The 19,961-nt window shown below is 43.3% G+C and overlaps 1 long non-coding RNA gene across 1 annotated transcript in view; it reads left to right on the top strand.

Moving 5' to 3' along the window:
• Positions 1-19,961, top strand: part of LOC124789751 — a 470,212-nt gene that overhangs the window by 126,930 nt on the left and 323,321 nt on the right. The window contains exon 2 of the long non-coding RNA XR_007016161.1: positions 10,345-10,483. This is a non-coding gene — a long non-coding RNA (uncharacterized LOC124789751). The remainder of the gene's footprint in view (positions 1-10,344; positions 10,484-19,961) is intronic.

Raw genomic sequence — 19,961 nt, 5'->3', positions numbered from 1 at the left:
TTCTTGCAAACCATAGTTTTTGCTTTGAGCAAATGACTGAATGTTTAAATTTCAAATGTTCATACGAAGGACACTAACATGTTCCTTTACCAGGCTTGATGAATAATATCTCAAGACAGCAACAGATAATCCGTTAAGGTACCGGTCGTTTTGTCACTAACGCATAGTATCATCATTCATTTACCCGTGCACTGAATCTCAAACTTGTACGTAACATGGTATTATAATGAGCCAGATGCAACCTTATCCAACACTCATTTATTCGTCTAATTATATCACGGCTGATAGTGGTTCGCTGTTTAAACACATAACACTGAATTTATGTAATAAGTACATGATTAATCACGATCCCTTCAGCACGGTAATTGCAATTAAGTATAATAGATTTGAGTGGGGGGGCTCAGGATTGGACGAAACGCAAAATCTGATCGCATGTATGTGGAAACCCCGATACAAAGTGACCGAGCGAGGTGGCGCAGTGGTTAGCACACTGGACTCGCATTCGTAAGGAAGATGGTTCAATCCCGCGTCCCGCCATCCTGATATAGGTTTTCCGTGATTTTCCTAAATCGCTCCAGGCAAATGACGGGATGGTTTCTTTGAAAGGGCACGGCCGACTTCCTTCTTCCTCTTTCCCTAATCCGATGAGACCGATGACCTCGCTGTTTGGTCTCTTCCCCCAAACAACCCAACCCAACTCTATGCAATATGGAATTGACTACTAGGTGGCACAACAGTCGTATCCAACAACATAAATTGAAGGCCAGGAGTACTGTGTTGTCGGAATTGTAGCAGTAACAGTAAAATGGATGAGTGAGGAGAGCTGAGTGACTTCGAACAGCGTTAGTCATTCGGTGTCACTTGTGTAACAGATCCATTAGGGACATTTCGACAATTCTAAGGCTGTCGAAGTGAAGTGTTGGTGTTGTGGCTGTGGGGTGGAAACGGACAGACCTAATGTACTGACTGTTTGGGATCGTAGAACATTGCGGAAGGTGGTCGTAAGAAAAAGCACGAATCAGACGAAGGATTCACTTGTGAGTTCGAAAGTGTTCGCAGCAGCTAATGTAGCACAATGACTGTGAAGAGTGATAAGAAGTATAGGGTGCAGTGGTAGAGCGGCTCCTTGTAATTCTCGCATTTCTGTAGTCAGTGCGAAGTCACACACAAAAGAGCGAAGCCACTGAAAAGTCGATGAGCGGAAACGAATGATTTGGAGTGATGTATCACGGTATACATTGTAGCAACCCGATGGAAGACTTTGTGCGAATGTCTGGAAGACGTCGCCTGCCGTCATGTGTAGTGGAGGTTGGGTTGTTTCGGGGAACAGACAAAACAGGGAGGACATCGGTCTCATCAGATTGCGGAAGGGCAGAGAAGGAAGTCGGCCGTGCCCTTTCAAAGGAACCATCCCGCCATTTGCCTGGAGCGATTTAGGGAAATCACGGAAAACCTAATTCAGGAAGCCTGGCCGCTGGATTGAACCATCATCCTCCCGAATGCGAGTCCGTTGTGCTAACCACTGCGCCACCTCGCTCGGTCATGTGTAGTGGCAACAGTACAGTACAGAAGAAGCGGTATTGCTATGTAGTGGTGTTTTCGTAGTTAGGGCGTGTCCTCTTACTGTGTTTAAGAGAACGCTAAATGTGGGACGATATGAACACATTTTATAGCACTGTGCATTGCGTAAAGTGGAGGAACAATTCGGAGACGATGATTGTATCAGCTTGACAATGCACCTTGCATGAAAGTAGCATGTGTGCGGCAATGGTTTGTGGACAACAATATCCGTGAAATGTACTTGTCTGCCCACAATAGCGACCTAAACCCAGTGGGACACCTTTGGCATGAGTTATAACGTCGATTTTGCTCTAAACCCCAGCGTCCAATATAACTATCTTCACAGGATTCGGTTTTTGGAGGATCAGTGGGCTGCCATTCCTCTACAGACATTTAGACACATCATCGAAAGTGTCCCCAGCAGATTTCAAGCCGCCATAAAGCCGAAGGACTGACACATCCCATATTAATGTTCACAAATAGATGTCCGGATAGTTTTGATGAGATGATAAGTAATCTGCTCAGTAAAAGTTTTGCAACATCTACATCTCTAAGATTCAACGGGAGCAAGGAATGAAATAATAACCTTTATGAAAATTATGGGAAACAAGTTCTGTATGAAGTAAACACAAAACTACCTATAACAACAACAAAGGCACTTTTTTCACTTCTGTGAAATCAAAATCTGTTTGCTGACAAACATCTTGTACTGTTACTTTAAATGCGAACATTTTAGGTTATGCTTTACCGTGACTGTTATTGACACTAAATGAAACAACAAGTTTACTGTAACCAGTCACTGTTTATTTATCTCCAAAGGCTTAAACCTTTGAAACAAGTCGTGGAGGTAAATAAACAGTGACTGGTTACAGTAAACTTGTTTCATTTAATCGTGTACCCTATTCCTCCAGCTCGTGCATTGAAACACACTTGGATCCTCCTTGACAAGCTGCTCACAAGGTAATCAAAACGATGCTGCCAAAGCCTCGCCCACTCTTCCAATGTGGACCTGCTTAGGTTTCTTGCGACAGCTGCAGGTTTGCAAGTTTTAACTAGCCCCAGCAGATGTCAGCAGATACCGCAAGCCTTCCTTGTCGGTTGTTCCAAACTCCCGGAGGAATTTGTTTACGAAAGCGGTGGTATATATTGATGGTGCAAACGGCTCTGAGTACTGTGGGACTTAACTTCTGAGGTCATCGGTCCCCTAGAACTTAGAACTACTTAAACCTAAGTAACCTAAGGACATCACACACATCCATGCCCGAGGCAGGATTCGAACCTGCGACCGTAGCGGTCGCGTGGTTCCAGACTGTAGCGCCTAGAACCGCTCGGCCACCCCGGCTGGCATATATTGATGGGTTATCGTACTTAAAGACGAACACACCGTCGAAATGCTGACCGTGCCAACAGGTTTGAGGATACCGTCCGGATACAGCTCAGCCCTCACATCACACTCAGTGGTGATGAGTGACGTCCCGCATCTATACATGATACATGCCGAAATGTGGCTGATCCCTTTCCGTGATGAATCCGTGGCATTGCTGTGCTGAAACATGCTTCTGTACCTACCTACCTCCACACTTGCTACTAGAATATCAAGCATCAGACAAAATTCTGCTCTTGTGGGCAATGAGAACGCCATTGATGCAGGCTCAAGTGCTTCCTTTTCCAACTTCTTCGCGCACCACGGTGTTAGTGGTTCGCAATAATATTCGTAATGCATGCCTAGAGGACAAATTACCTTGTGAAGATCGTAGCGTGCTATCAGGGTTGATGTAGGCTTCCCAGTTGAGGCCAAAAACACAGCACACTTAAATAACTGAGCACATCGTTTCCGCGGTTTAGGTAGCCAATAACGAGAGTCGTTTTCTTGTTAAAACGTTTTTACTACGGTTTTTCTGGCATCTTCAGGAATATTAGGGAAAATGTGTCATGTAAAGTAGTATGTATCGCAATATTGTAACTCTGGGTCATGATTCGCCTTATAGCTTAAGCTCTATTTTGTCTATTTTTGCTTCCTAATACACGTATAATTACAAAAATGTGGTTCTGCCTGGAGGAAAGAAACATTTTTCTTTTTTAACAAGCAGACATATTCCCACAAAGTTTACCATCGTCAGTGGATTTACTTATTTTGTCAAATAACATAGAAATATATTTTTGATAATAATATTTAACAGTTTTGAGATCATGGGATTTACTTTTATGAAACTACTAGCAGAGAAACCCGGCCTTACCAACTTATTTATTTATAGTTGTGCGTGCACGCCCGTTCCATGCGGCGTCTCACTTTGTGCTTATCGTTTATGACGTCATTTTTCCTTAACTATGTATCATATACTGATATCCTTTTGTAGGTCCATTTAACGGCATAAATGTATACTGCCTGCAGTGTGTGTTGCGAATGGAGTTAGTAATGCAAAAGTAATAAATTATAACGTGATACCTCGTGCTGTACTTGTACTGCATGAACAGCGGAAAAGAAGTAATAGATAAACATTTCCATTTCACTATCTTGTTGGGGTCGTCAACTAGAAAATATGTGTTAAGTTGATTGTAAGTTGCTAAGTGCGCTCATTCTCAAGTAGAGGACGAATACAGTCTTGGAATTAACGCGTAACAGGCTACTGTTATTTTACACCCACACTGCCAGCCTCTTTGATAGGTGGATGTTTCTTACCTCGACAGCGATTGTCGCCTGATCTGACAAAAAGGTATATGCTCACCAAGTTTGGTTCAAATCCGACCACTGGTTTAACATTAGGCGTGTGTTAAACCTTTTCTCCTAACCCAGTCGACACACACACACGCACACACACACACACACACACACACACACACACACACACACACAAATACACAGACTGAATTATACATTTTTACAGTATCTAATGGATTAATACAACAATATTAACAGAAAAATATATCTCTTGCTATTACATACTGATGATTATGTGGCTGCCTCACACTTGCAGTATAGGTGATGTTTTGCTTCAGATTATCATCTGCAACAAACTAAGATTTTTAAATGTTATGTTACACATATTGTTCAGTAAGATAGATGTGTTTCACAGAAGTGAAGATGAAAAGGTGCTCATAGCTCTTAAGCTGTGGACTTTGGGGCCAATGCTTCCTCTAAATTTTTTTCTTTCTTTTCTTTTCATTGGTCCGTACTACATCCTCCCAAAATATGGAAAGCAAAGAGCTTGCAGTAGAAGAGGTTCTCTGTCAGAGGTATCCCTTATAACTTTCGACTCTGTTGTATCCGGGCAACGGACCCTTTCCTCAAATTGATACATTTAACCTTCTCCATTTTCCCTGAAATTTTGTAACATTATCACGGAACCACCCTCTACATCAGATAGATCAGGATGCTTCCCAAACTTCTGTTACAGTACGTGCCATGATGCATCTCCATCGACGAACGCGACTGCTGCACACTAGTTATTTATTGTTTATTTAGCCAGACCAGATTAGGACTTTAAGGCCGTCTCTCATAATGGATTAAGAACAACTCATATAAAAAAAACCACAAAAACTTTTTCAGTTTCTATGCATGGTTCTGGGTCACATACATACATACATACATGTGACAAATTGCTATGAGAACAACTACAGTTTCCAAGGGGAATAATAGTAGTCGATAATAATAATAATAATTTGCATTAATAGTAATGTTAATACAACAACAACAACAACAACAAAAATTAAAATTGTGATAACAGAAGTTATGAAGAATAAGAAAACATTAATTAGTTTAATACATTTGAAATAATATTTGTATCATCATAAACATAAGTGATAATGAAAGAGGAGAAAACTGAAGTGATAATGACAGCAGCCCTTAAGAAAGAACATATTTTCAGTAGTGGACTCTGTACATAACAGTGAGGGATTTTTACTGGGAGAGAGAAGGGGTTGACAAGAATGAGCTGCAGACGCGTATATAGAAGGGAGAGCCACTCTGATGTAAAGTGGACCATTTGCTGTCTTTTGAAGTGTGAAAGGAATTTTTTCCCTCCTATTTTGGGAAAGATCTTTGTAAAGTAGCATTCCTGAAACAGAAAACGATTTTGACAGGTAGCGTTGTTATGTAGTGATATAAAATGGATTTTATTTTATTGGGCTCCAGTATTAATGCTGTACTACTCAGTCATTAATGTAAGAGTTGAAGATTTAGTTATCTTCAATTTATCTCCAGTTCGTCTGTAACGATAGAAAAGGCGATATTGCGAACACGGGGTACAATTAGAGTTGCGCCCAACAAAAACTACGGTTCGGTAGTTTTGATGCACCGCATAAATGCCATAGTAAATGGTAGCACTACCGGCTGTAATGGTAGCCGACGACTTCTCTTCCTTAGTTTTGTTTTGTTTGGCTGTTTGTTTTACAGGTAATTAGAACCACACATCATTCAGTGTTAGTCAAGTGTGTATTTTATATTGTTATAAAAGATGTATCGCATTTTATAGGTAATAATAATTAGTTAATCGCTTAACTCTTGCGCTTTTATGTAAGCAAAGCAGTTACTTTTGATGCAAGTACAGTTCACAGGCACAAACATAAAAATATATGTATAATTTTTTATTTTATTTTATACTCAATACAATATGCTTCATCATGATCAAAGGCAAGAGTTTTCTCTTAATATTGATAAATGCGAAAGTCCTTTAAGAATAAGATAAACATGTCTTACATAATTTTCACAAAGCACTGAAGTGATTTTTGATAGATTTTTGTTTTGCAGCTTTTTTATTTTACTTTTTATTGGAAAAGTTACGTTTTGTAGCGGTATGCGATAAATCTGTATTGTTTTCTTTATTTTTGCTTCAGCAGCCCTATGTTTCACGTTACGTCAACGGTTTTCTAATAAAACCTGAATCAAACATTGATAGTTTCAGTTTTGCCATAAATAACATTTACTTCAAGTAACAGGCAGGAGGATAACTTTGTATAACTAGAATGTTCCCTATGTGATCTAATCCTTTATATATCCTCATTTAGTTTCTAGACAGTTAACCACTTCTTTAGTATAACCGCATTCAGTTTATAGACAGTTAACCGCATACCTTTTAGATGAATCTAGTAAGACACTGATCGGATGTGTAAGGAAAATGATCGTTATAAGGTAACGCCCTATAGGTACATAACAAACCTAACGTACAGGTAACACGGGTATGACGTTCACTGACAAAAGCTACTAGGAAATGTGCCGTATTCTACGCTTACTTACGATAGTCTGTGGTAGTCTACGGTGGTCTGACAGTTCTTGGTATAATAGTCTCTACGATTATCAGACTGCAGCCATGACAATAGCGAACGTTAAAAATGTGTTGCTGACAAGTATACATACTCAGTTCCAGCGAAATGAGCTGTGCTACGATAAAGCCCTTGGTGAATAGGATCAAAATAAACAAGTATGGGAAGTGTTAGTGATTCTACGAATTACTTGTTTCAGTTTACGGAGTGAAAGCGACACCTTATTAATGACTCCAGCCGTGTATCTATCCAGTCTAAGTTCCCGAATTTTCCTCATACTGCTGGATGTTTGTAATTCCATCGCTCATCAGTCTATTTAAGGTTTACGCTCATTAATAATTCGTGTAGGTATTTTCCATCTTTGTAACTAAGTGAAAGGCAATTTACTTTTTCCCATTCACGTTTCGCTTCTATGTTTGTTTTTATATATATTATGAATGCATTATGTAGTAGTTACAAATATGTTATTACGTTTCGTTTTCTCTCGTTTTCCTCTTATCTTTTATATTATAAGCAACTTCTGTAGCACAAATTTCGTGAGGTTAGATTATCGCTTGGCGTTTCTTACGATATCCACTGTTGCTAGTCCATGAGAGCTTGTTGTCCTGGAGACGTCTTTATGCAGACCCAATGTTCCAGACGACCTGTTTCCGTTATTTTTACAACCAAATTTATTACAACACTTCACTTGCACTTTTCATTGTGCGTTGAACATTTGTGTGTTTACAGTGTGTAGTGTTGCCCTCTGTCGCTGTGTTTTTATCTTTCGTCTTTTGTTTTATGTTGTGTGTGCAATTTGATATTTTCGTTTGTTTTGTGTGTGTGTGTGTGTTTGTGTGTGTGTGTGTGTGTGTGTGTGTGTGTGTGTGTGTGTGTGTGTGTGTTCAAAAATGGCTCTAAGCACTATGGGACTTAACATCGGAGGTCATCAGTCCCCTAGTACTTAGAACTACTTAAACCTAACTAACCTAAGGACATCACACACAGCCATGCCCGAGAGTGGATTCGAACGTGCGACCGCAGTGGTGCGGTTCCAGACTGAAGGGCCTAGAACTGCTTGGCCACACCGGCCGGCTCTGTGTGTGTGAGTGAGAGAGAGAGAGAGAGAGAGAGAGAGAGAGAGAGAGAAGGGGGAGAGAGGGAGAGAAAGAGAGAGAGAGAGAGAGAGAGAGAGAGAGGAATGTTAATTAATTATTTATTCTGGTTATGTTTCGCATTTCTCTTTGTTATAGTTTTAGTTGCTAACATGAGCAGTGACTTACTGGTTTTGTTGATTGAGTCAATAACTACTTTCTTTTTCATTTCGAGTGCTCTTTGTACATGATAGCTTTCCTGTAATGTCAGGAACTTTTTATTTAATTGTTCACTGTAATAATTTTCATGTCCTATCCTATGTTGGATGGAACGTGTCCATGTTTTATCAGGTGTTTGGCAAAGGTACAATGGCTATTTTCTTACTTCCAGCTTCTTGAATGTTCTTTATACGTACACAGTTTTGAAAGTCTTTCCTGTCATCCCCAGTTAGCATTCTAACTGGTATATACACTCCTGGGAATTGAAATAAGAACACCGTGAATTCACTGTCCCAGGAAGGGGAAACTTTATTGACACATTGCTGGGGTCAGATACATCACATGATCACACTGACAGAACCACAGGCACATAGACACAGGCAACAGAGCATGCACAATGTCGGCACTAGTACAGTGTATATCCACCTTTCGCAGCAATGCAGGCTGCTATTCTCCCATGGAGACGATCGTAGAGATGCTGGATGTGGTCCTGTGGAACGGCTTGCCATGCCATTTCCACCTGGCGCCTCAGTTGGACCAGCGTTCGTGCTGGACGTGCAGACCGCGTGAGACGACGCTTCATCCAGTCCCAAACATGCTCAATGGGGGACTGATCCGGAGATCTTGCTGGCCAGGGTAGTTGACTTACACCTTCTAGAGCACGTTGGGTGGCACGGGATACATGCGGGTGTGCATTGTCCTGTTGGAACAGCAAGTTCCCTTGCCGGTCTAGGAATGGTAGAACGATGGGTTCCATGACGGTTTGGATGTACCGTGCACTATTCAGTGTCCCCTCGACGATCACCAGTGGTGTACGGCCAGTGTAGGAGATCGCTCCCCACACCATGATGCCGGGTGTTGGCCCTGTGTGCCTCGGTCGTATGCAGTCCTGATTGTGGCGCTCACCTGCACGGCGCCAAACACGCATACGACCATCATTGGCACCAAGGCAGAAGCGACTCTCATCGCTGAAGACGACACGTCTCCATTCGTCCCTCCATTCACGCCTGTCGCGACACCACTGGAGGCGGGCTGCACGATGTTGGGGCGTGAGCGGAAGACGGCCTAACGGTGTGCGGGACCGTAGCCCAGCTTCATGGAGACGGTTGCGAATGGTCCTCGCCGATACCCCAGGAGCAACAGTGTCCCTAATTTGCTGGGAAGTGGCGGTGCGGTCCCCTACGGCACTGCGTAGGATCCTACGGTCTTGGCGTGCATCCGTGCGTCGCTGCGGTCCGGTCCCAGGTCGACGGGCACGTGCACCTTCCGCCGACCACTGGCGACAACATCGATGTACTGTGGAGACCTCACGCCCCACGTGTTGAGGAAATCGGCGGTACGTCCACCCGGCCTCCCGCATGCCCACTATACGCCCTCGCTCAAAGTCCGTCAACTGCACATACGGTTTACGTCCACGCTGTCGCGGCATGCTACCAGTGTTAAAGACTGCGATAGAGTTCCCTATGCCACGGCAAACTGGCTGACACTGACGGCGGCGGTGCACCAATGCTGCGCAGCTAGCGCCATTCGACGGCCAACACCGCGGTTCCTGGTGTGTCCGCTGTGCCGTGCGTGTGATCATTGCTTGTACAGCCCTCTCGCAGTGTCCGGAGCAAGTATGGTGGGTCTGACACACCGGTGTCAGTGTGTTCTTTTTTCCATTTCCAGGAGTGTATCTGCTCATTGGCGTTTATCTAGTTTGTCTATTGTTGTTTGTAAATGTGACTGGAGTGTTTCTTGTTCTGTGAGCAATGCGTAATTCCTGTTACTTAAGTACACTTGTTATTCTGTGTGTTAATAACAATTATTGAGCAGATGTAGAGATACGTACTATAATTGTGTGGCAATGTCGCAGTGGCGCTGTGAAATAAAACAATTCTTTAGGAGGGAACTGTAGTCAGTGCAGTCGACGTGCCACCCACAAGCGGTGCTTGCGAGCTTCAGAGGACATTCCGTGAAACGCGAGAGGCACTGCAATCAAGAATGGCGTTCTAAATAGGGCGCGAATGGGCGAAAGCGGCTTACGCGCGCCGCGTTCGCCGGCGCAGAGTAATATTCGGAATACCGCCCGCGAGGACACGGTTTAATATCTCCTCTCGCCGGCGCGGACGGGAGACGAAAATAAATCGCAAATCTCATACGGCGCGCATCTGCCTGCAAGGCGCGCGCGCTGCGGGAAAAGCTTTTAGGGGAAGAGGCTGACTGAATGCCGGTCGTGTGTCGGTGTGTGCAGGACAGCAGCAGCAGCCGCAGCAGCAGCTGAGCCATGGTCCGCCCCCAGACGCAGCTTGAGGCGCCGCCCCCGGCGAGGACCCACCGGCCGACGTGCCCGCCTCTCGTACTCGCCGCGGCGCTGCTGTTGGTCGCTGCCGGTAAGTGATTGCTGCCGCCTCCGCCGCGGCGCTCGTCCGTGTCTCGAGGCACCTTGCATGCTTGCTCTCTTACACTATATAGTGTGCCACTTACCTTACAATGATGTGACAAAAATCTTGTGACGTGTCGGACCTCTTTAGCCCGGCGTAAAGCCCCAATTGGACGTGGCATGGATCAAGAAGTCCCCCTCTTGTCCAGAATGTTCTTCAACCCAATGGCTTAAAACTGTCGCCCAGTGACGTGATCACTGGGGAATGTGAAGTCCATTGATTACTGCAAACACTCGCCAAGTGACCGAACATATCCATTTCCAATCAATGGTCGGTGCTCCCACCCTCACTCTGCACTTGGGTCCTGATCCTGCTTCATGTAGGTCAATGGGTGTCACGTGGATAAAGAGCATGGCCCACCATAAATGCTTTCTGGCTAGTTTGCCATTTATAAACACGTCAAGGCATCCCCCAGCAGGCAAAATTTCCACAAGTCTTTTCATCCTAGCCCCAGCCTTCTGCTCCTTTGGTCTGAGTTCTTGAAACTTTGCTGGTTCTTTCTCAATTTGAAGTAGCTACTCATAGACTCTGTCTCAACATTTCCATTTACGTTATGATAATATATTCCATGGGCCATGGTGACTGATAATGGCCTCTAGTTCACCTCTTTCACCATTTGCAGAGTTTTGCACACAATATGGCATACAGTGTCTCAACAATGTTCCTTTTCTTCATCAGGCAATTGGTAAAACTGAGTGGACAATTCAAAGTTTGAAGGAGAAATTGACAGCAGCAATGCAGTCTTCTGTTGGTGAAGCCACTCTTACAATTTTTTTAGTACATACATAGTGATGTCTGTCACTGACAAAGTACTGCCATAACTTCTCCATGGCAAGTAACCTTGAACCATCCTCCATCTTCTTTGGCTGCAACAACATCTGGAGTTTCTGCCATACTGATGTAGCTTCCATAAAGGAAACCTGGAACAGGTGTGGATGTTCAGATGGCACCTGGGATGGATCCCCGCCCATCACGAGAACACAGGGCTGCCACTTTACATGAATGTTGATAGATTCACCAGTGGGGCCACCAAAACCAGCTGTAGTGCATTCACTTGGGCTGACCATAATCAGAACCCATGAATGCCATATATGCCATCTCCTCCACCTCCTCCTCCACTACCATCTCAGTACCTGCAGTAGCAGCAGCAGAAGCAGCAGAGGACCCAATCGATTCCATCTAACCGCAGCCCACACCATCAAAGAGGCACCACCAGCTTGTTGGCAACTTTGGTCCATTTCTTCGTAGGGTCTGCGCCACATTCGTACCTGTGGTGTGCGTACTGTAAGACCTTCAGTACACACACCATCAGATTATTTGACTTGTCACTCTAACGAAGTATGAGAGTGTCAGCAATATGTCTCGTGGTCTTATGGTAGCGTGTTTATCTTCTACCGTTAGGTCAGACGATAGAAATACCACTTGCACGCTAGCGTAGCAGATTGACGGTGACCAACTTTAAACAGAACTTGATTAATTTTCACACACATTTATTAAAATAATAACAAGCATATAAATTACTTAACATGGATCTGGATGCTATTTACAATTGACAATCTGAAGTTCCTTTGGTACTGGTACGTTAATCTTATTCTCACATATATCTGTGATACTTGACAAAAGTGTCTATGCATTTACCTTCATGGCTATGTACAGGAATATGGCAATCTTATTAGTCAAGGACTGAAACTTGACTATAGACTGGTACAGACAAATGTAGAACTCATGCAGACTGTTGCAGACAAATGCAGACTGGTGCAGACTGGTGCAGACTGGTGCAGACAAATGCAGACTGACTAATCGGAGGTCTGTACACTCGTCATAATACCTCGCGCATTCATGTATCACTGCTTGAGTGTGATCCTCGAGGAGAAAAGGTTCTACATTAGCAGCAATCTCATTGGCTGCGTTACATATTAATACGCGGATCGGCGGAAGCAGAATTTGGTCTGTCTCTATGGCAGCGCCATCTCGTAGTGTGGAGATGGACGAGCGCTGCGCCTGCGCTGTTGTGCTTAGCGTGGCGCGCTCTAGTGGGAAACTTGTGTACGCGCTGACTACGCGGGACTATGTACACAACAGTACCATACCAGCAGCTCTTACCAACTGAAATCGCGACTCATCTGACCATGCTGAAAGTGAGACACACGCTTGAAATGGCATGGGGCTTTATTGAAAACAGGAAAGACCACATAATGACCAACAGATAGTGTTAGTGGTACAAAAGCATGAGAAATTGCAGTCGGATCTTATCTTTTAGCACCCTTAATGAGATCGAACGTTCACAGTAGATTTGTGACTTCAGGTAACCCAACAACCAATAATCACGTGGATTGAGATCTGGAGACCTGAGAGGTCAAGTATGATTGGAGTGTCGGCTTAGCACATCATTCTCACCAAATGATGTGCGAAGAGCTCTTTCAGATGTTTAGCAAAATGGGCTGCAGCGTCATCCTGGATAGAAATAATACCTTCTAGCAGATGTTTATCAGTCAGGGTAGGAATGATGCAATTCTGTAACCTACTGGCATACCTTGCACCCATCACGCCGACAGATTGAAAAGTAGCACCCCACATTTCCTCACGGAAAAAGGGGTGAAATCACGAGTGGTCTGGGAAATCCACTCCACATTGTGACTTTTTAGTCATGCGCAATTCTAACATTTTCGGTGGCCCAATTTCTGCAGCTGTGGGTGTTGACAGACCCTCAGAATGTGGGAACATATTCCCCAATTCTTTGAACTGGTCATACCGGAAATTCTCTCCACGTTGCAGAATCGGTGGCTAACAGTTCCTGATGACGCTCGATTTTGTACGGATAGCTTCGGGGTGTACGCCTTAAAGTCTAAACAGTTGTGCGTGAAAAGCCAGTGCGACATGCAACTTAACAAGTGCTGACTTCACCATGCGGAGATGTACGCTCACTCTCCATTTCTCCCTGAACTGCCCAGACAGCAGTAGGACTTGCGTCCGGTTGCTTACAACAGGATCGAACATCTAAACAACTTGTGGCGTTGAAATTTGTGATCATTTTCTTTATGGCGACACTTGACACGGGACCTTTACCCCTTCAAATACCCTTCTTCTGCAGACAGGATCGTAAGGCTACAGTAGCGGATTCTCCTTTCTGATAGTAAAGCTTCACTACCTTTTCTGGTAAAGTCGCCATGCCGCGATTGCTAGTACAACTGACTCCCTCTCTTTTTTTTCTTTATTGTTATTTTATACCTTCACAAAAGGTAGGCCGGCAGTGGCCTCACCACGCTGCTCTTCTGCGTCGGAAAGAAATCATACAAGAAACATGAAGACATAAAAACCGATGTTCATGCAAGATAAAAACAGGAGACAGACAAATGAAAATGAAATGAAGTCGTTCACGGAAGGCACTGGTCGCACAAGGAATGTCAGCTCAGTGCACAAGTGTAGACAGACGGTTGAACACGTGAACGTAGGAGCACTGACAAAGAAACACCGTTGCACTAACACGAAGAGAAACACTAATAAAATGATGGCGATCTTCGGCGCGCTATAAACACACTGTTGCACGAAAAAAGGGGGGCTGCCACAGGGAAATATGGGAGGGGAGGGGGGAAGGGGGTGAAGGTCGCCAGCTGGGGAGAAAATGGGAGGGAGAGGGGAGAGTTAATGGGGGGTGTGGAAGCCCATGGAGGGGGGAGGAGAGGGAGAGAGGAGTGAAGAAGTGAGGAGGGAGAGAAGGGAAAGAGGGTGCCCTGGAGGAAAAACGTAGGAGGAGGAAGGGGAGGATTAAATCTGGTAGGAGGGGTAGATGAAGGGGACGAGGACATCACCCGGGAGGGGGAGTTGGCGGAAGCCACGTTGGGCAAGGGTATGGAGTGTGGCAAGATGGAGAGTGGGTGGGATGCAGGTGTACAGGAGCGGCATGGACGGGGGTGGGAAAGGATGGGAGAGACAAGCGGGTGAGGGGAATCAAGTTTACAGGAGGTGTAAAGGATCTGTATCCATTCAAGGAAGAGGAGGACGTATGGGAATGGAATGAAGTCGATCCGTGTGGGGACTCCCTTTCTCACCACAGCTCATTTTATATGTGATTGTGTTGCGCTGCCACTGACGTTTTCTTATCCAGTGCCATCTGTTGAACAGTTTTTGCACTCGTTATAGGTTTCAATAACATCCCATGTCCTTGCAGCAATGTGTTTCAATATTTATCTCCCTACCTACATTATTCCGTGAATTAGTGCATTTTCAAATATTAATGGACTTTTGGATCATCCTGTACAATGGCTATTAGTCACCCCTTTAAAAGAGCACACTGGTCTCTTTGAAGCGCTGTAGGTTACGAGGACTGGTACCATGTGGTCATGTGGGCCTCTTCAGCTGATATGTCGTGGCAGTAAACTGGTATCTATTTGTGGTACCGGTATAATACGATGGCCTGACATTGAGACGTGGCATTATGGTAGAAAGGAGTCGTCAGGTTTGAAAGTGGTCAGGATCACACTGTTCACGGGATGCACAATATACGTATATTGATGAGCAGTATAAATGTTGTCGTACAATCGCGAATGAAGTATTGTTACCCCAGTTAAATAAGCTTAAAATGAGTTCGAGCCTCCGTCTGGCATACAGTTTTAATCTGCCAGGAAGTTTCATATCAGCGCACACTCCGCTGCAAAGTGAAAATTTCATTCCGGAAACATCCCCCCAGGCTATGGCAAAGCCATGTCTCTGCAATATCCTTTCTTCCAGGAGTGTTAGTTCTGCAAGTTGCGCAGGGGAGCTTCTGTGAAGTTTGGAAGGTAGGAGACGAGGTACTGGCGAAATTGATGCTGTGAGGATGGGTCGTGAGTCGTGCTTGGGTAGCTCAGCTGGTTGCACCGGATGGCGCAATGGCTAACGCACCTGCCCAGTAAACATGAGATCCCGAGTTTGAATCCCGGTCCGACACGCATTTTTGCCGGCGCGGTAGCTCAGGGTGTTCGGTCAGTGGGCTGCTGGGCCTCTGTAATATAAAACTGAGTAAAGGAATCTACGATCAACTTTAACGGTTGTCTTGTGACGTCCGTGCAGACCAAACAAAACGGACAATGGGGAACAAAATGAAAAAACAAAGAAAAAGAAAAATAAGTTGGTAGAGCACTTGCCTGCAAAAGGCAGAGGTCCGGAGTTCGAGTCGTGGTCTGGCACACAGTTTCAATCTGCTAGTAAGTTTCAAGCTTAAAATACTAGAAATTCTGATGTCACTAATTTGATTTCGTTATACGAGTACAAACGCTATTCAGTGAGAAAAAATTTCGAATTATCCAAACAAGATTCTGCGTTCCTACATAAGTTCAGTCCAGAGCCTATCAGTGCTATTTTTAATCGATAAAATCCAAAGACTAACTTGAAAAGGTAATATTCTCGTCCACTGCAGTGCTGGTACAGGAAATGTTCAAACTACTTCGCTGCAAGTTTCACGTCTTTCGTGCAGCTGAAATAATTTCAAATGTGTCGCGTAATGGCGGCAGCGTAATGGCAGTTGCTGCAAACGGAGCTGTATTCTGTGTAAGTAGGCTGTTTAGGTTTTTTTATTGGTAACGCCACCTCTGTATGAAAATCACTGGCTGTGCTGTGTGCAGTCTGTGGCTGCTTTGCATTGTTGTAATACTCGCCATTGTAGTGTTAGGCAGCTGGCTGTGAACAGCGCGTAGCGTTGCGCAGTTGGAGGTGAGCCGCCAGCAGTGGTGGATGTGGGGAGAGAGATGGCGGAGTTTTGAAATTTGTCATGAACTGCTATATTTATATATGATGATATCAAGGTAAATACATTGTTTGTTCTCTATTAATATCTTTCATTTGCTAACTATCCCTATCAGTAGTTAGTGCCTTCCATAGTTTGAATCTTTTATTTAGCTGGCAGTAGTGGCGCTCGCTGTATTGCAGTAGCTTGAGCAGCGAAGATTTTTGTGAGGTAAGTGATTTGTGAAAGGTATAGTTTAATGTTAGTCAGGGCCATTCTTTTGTAGGGAATTTTGAAAGTCAGATTGCGTTGCGCTAACAAAATATTGTGTGTCAGTTTAAGCACAGTCACGTATAATTAACCAAAGGGGAAGTTTCATCTGAAAATACCTGGATTATTTGACATGGAATGTTACCAGTATATGCTATATAATTTCAACACGTATTTTTAATACATGTTGTTGTTGTGGTTTTCAGTCCTGAGGCTGGTTTGATGCAGCTCTCCATGCTACTATATCCTGTGCAAGCTTCTTCATCTCCTAGTACCTACTGTAACCTACATCCTTCTGAATCTGCTTAGTGTATTCATCTCTTGGTCTCCCTCTACGATTTTTACCCTTCACGCTGCCCTCCAATACTAAACTGATGATCCCTTGATGCCTCAGAACATGTCCTACCAACCGATCCATGCTTCTAGTCAAGTTGTGCCACAAACTTCTTTTCTCCCCAATCCAATTCAATACTTCCTCATAAGTTATATGATCTACCCATCTAATCTTCAACATTCTTTTGTAGCATCACATTTCTAAAGCTTCTATTCTCTTCTTGTCCATGTTTCACTTCCATACATGGCTACACTCCATACAAATATTTTCAGAAACGACTTCCTGACATTTAAATCTATACTCGATGTTAACAAATTTCTCTTCTTCAGAAATGCTTTCCTTGCCATTGCCAGTCCACATTTTATATCCTCTCTACTTCGACCATCATCAGTTATTTTGCTCCCCAAATAGCAAAACTCCTGTACTACTTTAAGTGTCTCATTTCCGAATCTAATTCCCTCAGCATCACCCGACTTAATTCGACTACATTCCATTATCCTTGTTTTGCTTTTGTTGATGTTCATCTTATATCCTCCTTTCATGACACTATCCATTCCGGTCAACTGCTCTTCCAAGTCCATTGCTGACAGAATTACAATGTCATCGGCGAACCTCAAAGTTTTTATTTATTTTCCATGGATTTTAATAACTACTCTGAAATTTTCTTTTGTTTCTTTCACTGCTTGCTCAATATAGAGATTGAATAACATCGGGGAGAAGCTACAACCCTGTCTCACTCCCTTCCCAACCACTGTTTCCCTTTCATGTCCCTGGACTCTTATAACTGCCATCTGGTTTCTGTACAAATTGTAAATAGCCTTTCGCTCCCTGTATTTTACCCCTGCCACCTTCAGAATTTGAAAGAGAGTATTCCAGCCAACATTGTCAAAAGCTTTCTCTAAGTCTGCAGATGCTAGAAACGTAGGTTTGCCTTTCCTTAATCTGGCTTCTAAGATAAATCGTAGGGTCAGTATTGCCGATATTTCTACGGAATCCAAACTGATCTTCCCCGAGGTCGGCTTCTACCAGTTTTTCCAATCGTCTGTAAGGAATTCGTGTTAGTATTTTGCAGCCATGACTTATTAAACTGTTAGTTCGGTAATTTTCACATCTGTCAACACCTGCCTTCTTTGGGATTGGGATTATTATATTGTTCCTGAAGTCTGAGGGTATTTCGCCTGTGTCATACATCTTGCTCACCAGATGGTAGAGTTTTGTCAGGACTGGCTCTCCCAGGGCTGTCAGTAGTTCTAATGGAATGTTGTCTACTCCCGGAGGTTTTTTTGCGACTCAGGTCTTTCAGTGCTCTGTCAAACTCTTCACGCAGTATCATATCTCCCATTTCATCTTCATCTATATCCTCTTCCATTTCCATAATATTGACCTCAAGTACATCGCCCTTGTATAGACCCTCTATATACTGCTTCCACATTTCTGCTTTTCCTTCTTTGCTTAGAACTGGGTTTCCATCTGAGCTCTTGATATTCATACAAGTGGCTCTCTTTTCACCAAAGGTCTCTTTAATTTTCCTGTAGGCAGTATCTATCTTACCCCTAGTGAGATAAGCCTCTACATCCTTATATTTGTCCTCTAGCCATCCCTGCATAGCCATTTTGCACTTCCTGTCGATCTCATTTTTGAGACGTTTGTATTCCTTGTTGCCTGCTTCATTTACTGCATTTTTATATTTTCTCCTTTCATCAATTAAATTCAATATTTCTTCTGTTACCCAAGGATTTCTACTAGCCATCGTCTTTTTACCTACTTGATCTTCTGCTGCCCTCACCACTTCATCCCTGAAAGCTACCCATTCTTCTTCTACTGTATTTCTTTTCCCCATTCCTGCCAATTGTTGCCTTATGGTCTCCCTGAAACTCTGTAAAGCTCTGGTTTAGTCAGTTTATCCAGGTCCCATCTCCTTAAATTCCCACCTTTTGCAGTTTCTTCAGTTTTAATCTACAGTTCATAACCAATAGATTGTGATCAGCGTCCACGTCTGCCCCTGGAAATGTCTTACAATTTAAAACCTGGTTCCTATATCTCTGTCTTACCATTATATAATCTATCTGAAACCTGTCAGTATCTCCAGGCTTCTTCCATGTATTCGATCTTCTTTTATGATTCTTGAACCAATTGTTAGCTATGATTAGGTTGTGCTCTGTACAAAATTCCACCAGGCAGCTTCCCCTTTCGTTTCTTACCCCCAGTCGATATTCACCTACTATGGTTCCTTCTCTCCCTTTTCCTACTGACGAATTCCAGTCACCCATAACTATTAAATTTTCATCTCCCTTTACTATCTGAATAATTTCTTTTATTTCATGATACATTTTTTCAATCTCTTCGTCATCTGCAGAGCTAGTAGGCATATAAACTTGTACTACTGTGGTAGGTGTGGGTTTCGTATCTGTCTTGGCCACAATAATGCGTTCACTATGCTGTTTGTAGTAGCTTACCCGCATTTCTATTTTCCTTTTCATTATTAAATCTACTCCTGCATTACCCCTATTTGATTTTGTGTTTATAACCCTGTAGTCACCTGACCAGAAGTCTTGTTCCTCCTGCCACCGAACTTCACTAATTCCCACTATATCTAACTTTAACCTATCCATTTCTCTTTTTAAATTTTCTAACTTACCTGCCTGATTAAGGAATCTGACATTCCACGCTCCGATCCGTAGAACGGCAGTTTTCTTTCTCCTAATAACGACATCCTCATGAGTAGTCCCCGCCCGGAGATCCGAATGCGGGTCTATTTTACCTCCGGAATGTTTTACCCAAGAGGACGTCATACATGAAAATATTTGTAACTTTTAGACAACTTTTTTCAACAGCAGTCTTTACTAATTATACATTCGATCGATCAAAGATGCAGCTATTAACACACAGAGCGAACTTTTTTTAATTTTGCTCATACCATAAAGTTCTCAGATGATTATAAGTAAATTGTCTTTCTTCGATTAAGATAACAGAAGTTTCTGCTCTTTTTCTTTTTTTTAATTCTCTGATGCATCATACAGCAATGAGTGTTATTATTTTCGTACAAAAGCGTCTCTCATATTACGAATGTCACGGAATTTGCATCATACATAATATACTGTTCGTGGTATACACGTCATAAT

This window comes from Schistocerca piceifrons, chromosome 3 (genome assembly GCF_021461385.2).
Source record: "Schistocerca piceifrons isolate TAMUIC-IGC-003096 chromosome 3, iqSchPice1.1, whole genome shotgun sequence".
Classification (NCBI taxonomy): Eukaryota; Metazoa; Arthropoda; class Insecta; order Orthoptera; family Acrididae; genus Schistocerca; species Schistocerca piceifrons.
The sequence above is the reverse complement of the archived record's forward strand: the minus strand, read 5'-3'. Positions and strand labels throughout refer to the sequence as shown.